Below are 11,031 nucleotides of genomic sequence, written 5' to 3' on the forward strand. Positions count from 1 at the left end.
TCTACATGGGTCTTAGCCCCTCCTTCTGGGTTCGTGGCCAAACCCTGTCTGGGTTGCCACACTTCATTGAGACCGTCCTGGAAAAAAACACACAAAACATTATTACCAAACAAATCAAATTTAAATTTGTCACATGTGCCAAATACAACAGGTGACCTTACTGTCAAATGCTAACTTACAAGCTTTTAAACCAACAATACAGTTAAGAGTTAAAACAGGGTGCAGCCTTGACCTCTAAATCTCTTCCAATAGGAATACATTGCCTGCTGCCCTAATTCCAACCTTCCTAAGTCTGGCAGAACTACTAATAACATTTTTATTAACAGCAAGACAATTACAGTAATATATATATTGAATGAATAAAGAGATATCTTACCTTGAACCAGTAGCAGATGCCATCTTGCTCCAAGGAATTTCTCAACGAAATGTTTTCAGAATACGGGTGGGTATAATTTGTGGAACGTTCCAAAAGCTCCGTAAATGTCAAGGTTGCCAACCAACAACGCATACAAAGTCGTATAACGGTAGAATGAGATACCGGGTAGGGAGTGAGCAATGTAATAACGTTTTTCACTCACCACGTTTATCCCGAAAAATGTCTCTTCGTTCTGGTAGCCTCCACCATTCCTCGTTCGTTGGTTTAGTTATTATTTCCGGTGTTCCTGCATTCGCCGGTGAACTCTGTTGCGCCTCAATTAGGGAATCGCTATGGTTGAAATGCAACTAATGACTGCCAGCCCCAGTATTTTATTAGCTAGGTGGATTGTACACAATTGTTACCGATGATACTGTATATACCAGCCTACTCGTATTACAGAAACATACATTGTATTTTGCCAAGTTCTCTCTGTGTTAATCCTGTTTCCCAAATATCAGCTAACTTGTGTCTGTGTCGATGTTGTTTAGTTCAACTTGCCTAGTTAAATAAATATTAAATAAAATAAACGTATACAATATGCTTTGACCTATTTCAGGTAACCTAAAGATGCTTGATTCACTATAGTTGCTTTTGAAGAACTTTCCAATCGTTTGTGCTTTACATTACGATTTTTCAACGTCTGTTTATTGGACATATATATTAGTGTCTTAAAAAAGGGCAACGTATGTAAAGCATCCCATCTGTTTTAAGGTTATAGTGTGTATGTGTGTGGTGTAGTTCCTCTTGATGTCCACTAGGTGTCATCACAGCTTCAATAATGTCACACCAGGGTCACAACATGTATTCATGTGCAACCTTACAGTGAAATGCTGACTGACAAGCCCTTAACCAACAATTTCGTTTTAAGAAAAAGATGTGTTAAGTAAAAAATAAGAAATAAAATTAACTAATAATTAAAGAGCAGTAGTAAAATCTAAATAGCGAGGCTATATACATAGGTACCGGTTTGTCGAGGTAATTGAGGTGTTCCTTTCAATTCCAGTGGTGTAAATTACTTAACAAAAAATGTATTTAAACTACTCCACTACATTTCGTTTATATATCTGTTTATTTTGTATCTGTACTTTTACTCTTTCTGTTTCTTTACAACTTGAAATTTTACTTCACTACATTTCTAAATAAAATAATGTATTTTTTACTTGTTTCATTTCAAATGCTGAGCCGGACATGAAAATGGTTCAATTCACACACTTATCAAGAGAACATCCTTGGTCATCCCTACTGCCTCAGATCTAGCGGACTCACTAAACACATGTTTCATTTGTAAATGATGTCTGATTGTTGGAGTGTTCCCCTGGTTATTTCTTAAATAAAATAACAAGAGAATCGTGCTGTCTGGTTTGCTTAATATATGGAAGGTCAAATCATTTATACTTTTACCACTGATACTTAAGTATATTTTAGCAATGACGTTTAATTAGCATTTTACTGGGTGACTTTCACTTTTACTTGAGTCATTTTATATTAACGTCATCATCTTAATATTGTCACTTTTTCCCTTCATTTGCCTACTACTGTCTATAAGCTATCATACCATGTGGGTTTTTTCTTGGGGACCAGGTATCGGAACGCCTTTGAAGGGTCTACAAAGCATGCCCCCCAGGTAAAAGTTGCCTTTTGCAGACAAGGATTGTATTGTTACTCCACGACATAATATGTTATCACAACTCTATTAAAAGGACATTCTACACAAAGTGTCACTTCATTCCTTTTATTTCATGGGAACGAGCCCCTACACACCTCAAGTTTGCTCTTTCATGCCAACAAAAGGCAACATCAAAAATGGCTCTCTGAAAAATTCTCTTTTTTGGATTTGAACTCTCAAACTCTAGTTTGGGGAGCATCCACCATAACCACTACTCTACCGTACAGACAGAGTCCAAATGTTAAGTGGTCCATCAAAATGCACGCATCAAAGACAACATTTCAGAGGTTGGAGAACGGTGTGGGGGGCTTGTACTTCTTGGACCTATCAACCGTTCCTCAATCTTCTTCTGATGACTACAATCAGAGATTATGAATCTTCAAAACCTACACTATAGGATGGATGTGTTTAGGAACGGGGGACGAATTTCCAAAGGGACCTGTTTCCAATTACCAGCAAATAGACCCTCGAAATGTAATTCCATGATCTTAATATTGTCACTTTTTCCCTTCATTTGCTTACTACTGTCTATAAGCTATCATACCATGTGGGTTTTTTCTTGGGGACCAGGTATCGGAACGCCTTTGAAGGGTCTACAAAGCATGCCCCCCAGGTAAAAGTTGCCTTTTGCAGACAAGGATTGTATTGTTACTCCACGACATAATATGTTATCACAACTCTATTAAAAGGACATTCCACACAAGGCGTCACCTCATTCCTTCTATTTGATGGGAACTAGCCCCTACCGCCCTCCACACCTCAAGTTAGCTCTTTCATGCCAACAAAAGGCAACATCAAAAATGGCTCTCTAAAAAATACTCTTCTTGGATTTGAACTCTCAATCTCTGGTTTGGGGTGCAACCATCATAACCACTACCCTACCGTACAGACAGAATCAAAAATTTAAGGGTTCCATCAAAATGCACTCATCAAAGACAACATTTCAGAGGTTGGAGAACGCTGTGGGGGCTTGTACTTCTTGGACCTATCAACCGTTCCTCAATCTTCTTCTGATGACTACAATCAGAGATTATGAATCTTCAAAACCTACACTATAGGATGGATGTGTTTAGGAACGGGGGACGAAATTCCAAAGGGACCTGTTTCCAATTACCAGCAAATAGACCCTCGAAATGTTATTCCATGATCTTAATATTGTCACTTTTTCCCTTCATTTGCCTACTACTGTCTATAAGCTATCATACCATGTGGGTTTTTTCTTGGGGACCACGTATCGGAACGCCTTTGAAGGGTCTACAAAGCATGCCCCCCAGGTAAAAGTTGCCTTTTGCAGACAAGGATTGTATTGTTACTCCACGACATAATATGTTATCACAACTCTATTAAAAGGACATTCCACACAAGGCGTCACCTCATTCCTTCTATTTGATGGGAACTAGCCCCTACCGCCCTCCACACCTCAAGTTAGCTCTTTCATGCCAACAAAAGGCAACATCAAAAATGGCTCTCTAAAAAATACTCTTCTTGGATTTGAACTCTCAATCTCTGGTTTGGGGTGCAACCATCATAACCACTACCCTACCGTACAGACAGAATCAAAAATTTAAGGGTTCCATCAAAATGCACTCATCAAAGACAACATTTCAGAGGTTGGAGAACGCTGTGGGGGCTTGTACTTCTTGGACCTATCAACCGTTCCTCAATCTTCTTCTGATGACTACAATCAGAGATTATGAATCTTCAAAACCTACACTATAGGATGGATGTGTTTAGGAACGGGGGACGAAATTCCAAAGGGACCTGTTTCCAATTACCAGCAAATAGACCCTCGAAATGTTATTCCATGATCTTAATATTGTCACTTTTTCCCTTCATTTGCCTACTACTGTCTATAAGCTATCATACCATGTGGGTTTTTTCTTGGGGACCACGTATCGGAACGCCTTTGAAGGGTCTACAAAGCATGCCCCCCAGGTAAAAGTTGCCTTTTGCAGACAAGGATTGTATTGTTACTCCACGACATAATATGTTATCACAACTCTATTAAAAGGACATTCTACACAAAGTGTCACTTCATTCCTTTTATTTCATGGGAACGAGCCCCTACACACCTGAAGTTTGCTCTTTCATGCCAACAAAAGGCAACAACAAAAATGGCTCTCTAAAAAATGCTCTTTTTGGATTTGAACTCTCAAACTCTAGTATGGGGAGCATCCACCATAACCACTACTCTACCGTACAGACAGAGTCAAGATGTTAAGGGGTCCATCAAAATGCACGCATCACAGACAACATTTCAGAGGTTGGAGAACGGTGTGGGGGCTTGTACTTCTTGGACCTATCAACCGTTCCTCAATCTTCTTCTGATGACTACAATCAGAGATTATGAATCTTCAAAACCTACACTATAGGATGGATGTGTTTAGGAACGGGGGACGAAATTCCAAAGGGACCTGTTTCCAATTACCAGCAAATAGACCCTCGAAATGTTATTCCATGATCTTAATATTGTCACTTTTTCCCTTCATTTGCCTACTACTGTCTATAAGCTATCATACCATGTGGGTTTTTTCTTGGGGACCACGTATCGGAACGCCTTTGAAGGGTCTACAAAGCATGCCCCCCAGGTAAAAGTTGCCTTTTGCAGACAAGGATTGTATTGTTACTCCACGACATAATATGTTATCACAACTCTATTAAAAGGACATTCCACACAAGGCGTCACCTCATTCCTTCTATTTGATGGGAACTAGCCCCTACCGCCCTCCACACCTCAAGTTAGCTCTTTCATGCCAACAAAAGGCAACATCAAAAATGGCTCTCTAAAAAATACTCTTCTTGGATTTGAACTCTCAATCTCTGGTTTGGGGTGCAACCATCATAACCACTACCCTACCGTACAGACAGAATCAAAAATTTAAGGGTTCCATCAAAATGCACTCATCAAAGACAACATTTCAGAGGTTGGAGAACGCTGTGGGGGCTTGTACTTCTTGGACCTATCAACCGTTCCTCAATCTTCTTCTGATGACTACAATCAGAGATTATGAATCTTCAAAACCTACACTATAGGATGGATGTGTTTAGGAACGGGGGACGAAATTCCAAAGGGACCTGTTTCCAATTACCAGCAAATAGACCCTCGAAATGTTATTCCATGATCTTAATATTGTCACTTTTTCCCTTCATTTGCCTACTACTGTCTATAAGCTATCATACCATGTGGGTTTTTTCTTGGGGACCACGTATCGGAACGCCTTTGAAGGGTCTACAAAGCATGCCCCCCAGGTAAAAGTTGCCTTTTGCAGACAAGGATTGTATTGTTACTCCACGACATAATATGTTATCACAACTCTATTAAAAGGACATTCTACACAAAGTGTCACTTCATTCCTTTTATTTCATGGGAACGAGCCCCTACACACCTGAAGTTTGCTCTTTCATGCCAACAAAAGGCAACAACAAAAATGGCTCTCTAAAAAATGCTCTTTTTGGATTTGAACTCTCAAACTCTAGTATGGGGAGCATCCACCATAACCACTACTCTACCGTACAGACAGAGTCAAAATGTTAAGGGGTCCATCAAAATGCACGCATCACAGACAACATTTCAGAGGTTGGAGAACGGTGTGGGGGCTTGTACTTCTTGGACCTATCAACCGTTCCTCAATCTTCTTCTGATGACTACAATCAGAGATTATGAATCTTCAAAACCTACACTATAGGATGGATGTGTTTAGGAACGGGGGACGAAATTCCAAAGGGACCTGTTTCCAATTACCAGCAAATAGACCCTCGAAATGTTATTCCATGATCTTAATATTGTCACTTTTTCCCTTCATTTGCCTACTACTGTCTATAAGCTATCATACCATGTGGGTTTTTTCTTGGGGACCACGTATCGGAACGCCTTTGAAGGGTCTACAAAGCATGCCCCCCAGGTAAAAGTTGCCTTTTGCAGACAAGGATTGTATTGTTACTCCACGACATAATATGTTATCACAACTCTATTAAAAGGACATTCCACACAAGGCGTCACCTCATTCCTTCTATTTGATGGGAACTAGCCCCTACCGCCCTCCACACCTCAAGTTAGCTCTTTCATGCCAACAAAAGGCAACATCAAAAATGGCTCTCTAAAAATACTCTTCTTGGATTTGAACTCTCAATCTCTGGTTTGGGGTGCAACCATCATAACCACTACCCTACCGTACAGACAGAATCAAAAATTTAAGGGTTCCATCAAAATGCACTCATCAAAGACAACATTTCAGAGGTTGGAGAACGCTGTGGGGGCTTGTACTTCTTGGACCTATCAACCGTTCCTCAATCTTCTTCTGATGACTACAATCAGAGATTATGAATCTTCAAAACCTACACTATAGGATGGATGTGTTTAGGAACGGGGGACGAAATTCCAAAGGGACCTGTTTCCAATTACCAGCAAATAGACCCTCGAAATGTTATTCCATGATCTTAATATTGTCACTTTTTCCCTTCATTTGCCTACTACTGTCTATAAGCTATCATACCATGTGGGTTTTTTCTTGGGGACCACGTATCGGAACGCCTTTGAAGGGTCTACAAAGCATGCCCCCCAGGTAAAAGTTGCCTTTTGCAGACAAGGATTGTATTGTTACTCCACGACATAATATGTTATCACAACTCTATTAAAAGGACATTCTACACAAAGTGTCACTTCATTCCTTTTATTTCATGGGAACGAGCCCCTACACACCTGAAGTTTGCTCTTTCATGCCAACAAAAGGCAACAACAAAAATGGCTCTCTAAAAAATGCTCTTTTTGGATTTGAACTCTCAAACTCTAGTATGGGGAGCATCCACCATAACCACTACTCTACCGTACAGACAGAGTCAAAATGTTAAGGGGTCCATCAAAATGCACGCATCACAGACAACATTTCAGAGGTTGGAGAACGGTGTGGGGGCTTGTACTTCTTGGACCTATCAACCGTTCCTCAATCTTCTTCTGATGACTACAATCAGAGATTATGAATCTTCAAAACCTACACTATAGGATGGATGTGTTTAGGAACGGGGGACGAAATTCCAAAGGGACCTGTTTCCAATTACCAGCAAATAGACCCTCGAAATGTTATTCCATGATCTTAATATTGTCACTTTTTCCCTTCATTTGCCTACTACTGTCTATAAGCTATCATACCATGTGGGTTTTTTCTTGGGGACCACGTATCGGAACGCCTTTGAAGGGTCTACAAAGCATGCCCCCCAGGTAAAAGTTGCCTTTTGCAGACAAGGATTGTATTGTTACTCCACGACATAATATGTTATCACAACTCTATTAAAAGGACATTCCACACAAGGCGTCACCTCATTCCTTCTATTTGATGGGAACTAGCCCCTACCGCCCTCCACACCTCAAGTTAGCTCTTTCATGCCAACAAAAGGCAACATCAAAAATGGCTCTCTAAAAAATACTCTTCTTGGATTTGAACTCTCAATCTCTGGTTTGGGGTGCAACCATCATAACCACTACCCTACCGTACAGACAGAATCAAAAATTTAAGGGTTCCATCAAAATGCACTCATCAAAGACAACATTTCAGAGGTTGGAGAACGCTGTGGGGGCTTGTACTTCTTGGACCTATCAACCGTTCCTCAATCTTCTTCTGATGACTACAATCAGAGATTATGAATCTTCAAAACCTACACTATAGGATGGATGTGTTTAGGAACGGGGGACGAAATTCCAAAGGGACCTGTTTCCAATTACCAGCAAATAGACCCTCGAAATGTTATTCCATGATCTTAATATTGTCACTTTTTCCCTTCATTTGCCTACTACTGTCTATAAGCTATCATACCATGTGGGTTTTTTCTTGGGGACCACGTATCGGAACGCCTTTGAAGGGTCTACAAAGCATGCCCCCCAGGTAAAAGTTGCCTTTTGCAGACAAGGATTGTATTGTTACTCCACGACATAATATGTTATCACAACTCTATTAAAAGGACATTCTACACAAAGTGTCACTTCATTCCTTTTATTTCATGGGAACGAGCCCCTACACACCTGAAGTTTGCTCTTTCATGCCAACAAAAGGCAACAACAAAAATGGCTCTCTAAAAAATGCTCTTTTTGGATTTGAACTCTCAAACTCTAGTATGGGGAGCATCCACCATAACCACTACTCTACCGTACAGACAGAGTCAAAATGTTAAGGGGTCCATCAAAATGCACGCATCACAGACAACATTTCAGAGGTTGGAGAACGGTGTGGGGGCTTGTACTTCTTGGACCTATCAACCGTTCCTCAATCTTCTTCTGATGACTACAATCAGAGATTATGAATCTTCAAAACCTACACTATAGGATGGATGTGTTTAGGAACGGGGGACGAAATTCCAAAGGGACCTGTTTCCAATTACCAGCAAATAGACCCTCGAAATGTTATTCCATGATCTTAATATTGTCACTTTTTCCCTTCATTTGCCTACTACTGTCTATAAGCTATCATACCATGTGGGTTTTTTCTTGGGGACCACGTATCGGAACGCCTTTGAAGGGTCTACAAAGCATGCCCCCCAGGTAAAAGTTGCCTTTTGCAGACCATTTTGTTTGCCCTTTCTCTGACACCGCCTAGTATATACAGTAGATCCTGGATGGCAGTAAGCTTCTAGTCAATGATGTACTCGGCCGTACGCAATCAAATTTTATTCATTAAGCCCTTTCAACATCAGCCGATGTCACAAAGTGCTGTACAGAAACCCAGCCTAAAACCCCCAACAGCAAGCAGTACAGATGCACGGTGGCTAGGAAAAACTCCCTAGAAAGGCAGGAACCTAGGAAGAAACCTAGAGAGGAACCAGGCTCTGAGCGGTATCCAGTCCTCTTCTGGCTGTGCCGGGTGGAGATTATAACAGAACATGGGCAAACGTTCATAGATGACCAGCAGGCTCAAATAATAATAATCACAGTGGTTCAAGAGGGTGCAACAGGTCAGCATCTCCGGAGTAAATGTCAGGTCTGGGACAAGGTAGCACGTCCGGTGAACAGGTCAGGGTTCCGTAGCTGCAGGCAGAACAGTTGAAACTGGAGCAGCAGCATGACCAGGTGGACTGGGGACAGCAAGGAGTGATCAGGCCAGGTAGTCCTGAGACGTGGTCCCAGGGCTCAGGTCCTCCAAGATAGAAGTGCGAAGGAGAGAGTGAATTAGAGGGAGCATACTTAAATTCACACGGGACACTGGATACGACAGGATAAATACTCCAGGTATATCTGACTGACCCTAACCCCCCTACACAAACTATTGCAACGTAAATAATGGGGGCTGAGACAGGAGTGGTCGGGAGACACTGTGGCCCCGTCCGACGATACACCCTCAGTAGCACCTTATGGTCGGATGCCGAGCAGTTGCCATACCAGGAGGTGATGCAACCTGTCAGGATGCTCTCGACGGTACAGCTGTAAATCCTTTTGAGGATCTGAGTATCCATTCCAAATATTTTGTCTCCTGAGTGGGAATATGTTTTGTCGCACCCGCTTCACAACTGTCTTGGTGTGCTTGGACCATGTTCGTTTGTTGGCGATGTGGACACCAAGGAACTTGAAGCTCTCAACCTGCTCCACTACAGCCCCATCGATGAGAATGGGGGCATGTTCGGTCATCCTTTTCCTGTAGACAACAATCATCTCCTTTATGTTGGTCACGTTGAAGGAGAGGTTGTTGTCTTCGCCCCACATGGTCAGGTCTCTGACCTACTCCCTATTGGCTGTCTCATCGTTGCCGGTGATCAGGCCTACCACTGTTGTCATCAGCAAACATAATGGTGTTGGAGTCGTGCCTGGCTGTGCAGAATTGAGTGAACAGAGTACAGGAGGGGACTGAGCACACACCCTTGAGGGGCCCCCGTGGTGAGGAAAAGCATGCCGGATGTGTTAACTATCCTTACCAGCTGGGGGCGGGCCGTCAGGAAGTCCAGAATCCAGTTCCAGAGGGAGGTGTTTAGTACCAGGGTCCTTTGCTTAGTGATCAGCTTTGTTGGCACTATGGTGTTGAACGCTGAGTTGTAGTCAATGAACAGCATTCTCACAGAGGGGATCCTTTTGTCCAGGTGAGAGGGTAGTGTGGAGCGCAATAGAGATTGCATCATCTGTGGATCTGTTGGGCCAGTATGCCAATTGGAGTGGGTCTAGGGTTTCCGGCATGATTGCTTGATGTCAGCCACTACCAGCCTTTCAAAGGACTTCATGGCTACCAATGTGAGTGCTACGGGGCGCTAATCATTTAGGCAGGTTACCTTTGCTTTCTTGGGCACAGGAACTATGGTGGTCTGTTTGAAAGATGTAGGTATTACAGACTCGGTCAGGGAGAGGTTGAAAATGTCAGTGAAGACACTTGCCTGGTAATCAGTCTGGGCCCGCGGCTGTGGGAATGTTTACCTGTTTAAAGGTCTTGCGCACATCGGCTATGGAGAGCGTGATCCCACATTCATCCAGAACAGCTGGTGCTCTCGTGCATGCTTCAGTGTTGCGTTGCTCGAAGCGAGCATAAAAGTCTTTTAGCTCATTTGGTAGGTTCTTGTCACCGGCCAGCTCCTGGCTGGGTTTCCCTTTGTAGTCAATAATATTTTCCAAGCCCTTTCACATCCAACAAGCATCATAGGCGGTGTAGTAGGATTCAATCTTAGTCCTGTATTGACACTTCAGGACAAGTCTCTGAATTTCCTTGAGTGGGCCAGCCAGAACTGTGACTTGAACCCAATCGAACATCTCTGGAGAGACCTGAAAATAGCAGTGCAGCAACGCTCTCCATCGAACTTGACAGAGCTTGAGAGGATCTACAGAGAAGAATGGGAGAAACTCCCCAAATACAAGTGTGGCAAGCTTGTAGCATCAGACCCAAGGCTGTAATCGCTGCCAAAGGTGTTTCAACAAAGTACTGAGTAAAGGGTCTGTATACCTATGTAAATTTTATCAAATTTTGATTTAATAAATTGGAATTCA

This window comes from Salmo trutta, unplaced genomic scaffold (genome assembly GCF_901001165.1).
Source record: "Salmo trutta unplaced genomic scaffold, fSalTru1.1, whole genome shotgun sequence".
In the NCBI taxonomy this organism is placed as follows: Eukaryota; Metazoa; Chordata; class Actinopteri; order Salmoniformes; family Salmonidae; genus Salmo; species Salmo trutta.